Genomic DNA, 1,148 nt, shown 5'->3' with positions numbered 1-1,148 from the left:
GCCCTGGCCCTGACGCTGCTCTCTCCCTCCCAGACCGTCCAGCCGCGGCGCCCCGCCCTGTGGCCCCGGGGAAGGGGCTGTGGCCGGCTCTCAGGCCTGGCTGGCCGCCCCTTCCGGGGTCCGGTGCCCACGGGGGACGCGCGCTGGGCTGATTTGGACACTCTGCCCTGTCCGTTCAGTGTTGCACACTGACTGTATTAAAGCTCCTTTCCGTGAAAGGTCTTACTTTTGTCTTGAGGCGGCGGGGGCAGAATCTATGCAGAGTGGGCAGGTTTGGGGGTCACTACCTGTAACGCATCGTCCCTAGGGCCCTGTGCTAGCAAGGGGCCAGCCGCCCGTGATCCGGGTGCCGGGGCTTTGTCTTCTTGGGGGGGCGGCGCCGCTGTCCTCCGCAGTCTCCCGCCTTCTAGAGGCGGAGAGTGAGCAGGCCGTTTGCACAGACTGTCTGGGGAGAAGCGGCACACAATGATTTGAGACGTTTCTTCCCAGAACAAGCCTGTGGAGCCGCGTTAACATAAATGCTTCGTGTCCAAATAAAGTGGACGTGCTTAGGAAGGGCCAGCCCCCCACCCCGCCTGGCTTCCAGGAAGCTGGATCCCCGCAGCCAGGCCCGCTGGGCCGCGCCCGCCCACCCTGTCGGGAAGGGCCAGAAGCGGCGACCCTGAGGGGGAGCGGGGGGCGCGGGGGCGGTCGGGGGCCCCGCAGGCTCCCGGCGGGTGCGGGGGTGCGACTCGAATACCCCTCCGCCGTCCTATCAGAAGGAACAGAAGGGCCCCGGTGGCCAACAGGCAGCCGCAGCGCGAGTTCGATGCCCGCCCGCAGGGACCCCGGGGCGCGGCAGACCCCTCCTGTCTCCCCGCGGCTCCCCTCAGCGGTGTGCTTCCACCGTGTGCCCGCCCTGCTCCCCGCTCTGATTCTGGGGCGCCTCTCACCGCCCACCGCTGGCCTGCGCCCCAGCTCTGTGTGCATCAATAAATACATCGTAAAAAAAGGAAAAGCCTCGGGCCAAGGGGCGCCCGCCCTTCCCCAGGGCCCCCAGCAGAGCATCCTGCGCAGCTGCCTCCCACCGGAAGGGGGGGCCCTGACCCCCCCAGCCGGCCTGCCTGCTCTCCTGGGCCGCAGGTGTTTGAAACGGACCTGTCAGGTGG

Source organism: Condylura cristata, unplaced genomic scaffold (assembly GCF_000260355.1).
Source record: "Condylura cristata isolate star-nosed mole 26May11 unplaced genomic scaffold, ConCri1.0 scaffold00075, whole genome shotgun sequence".
NCBI classification, from domain to species: domain Eukaryota; kingdom Metazoa; phylum Chordata; class Mammalia; order Eulipotyphla; family Talpidae; genus Condylura; species Condylura cristata.
This window is presented reverse-complemented; position numbering follows the sequence as displayed.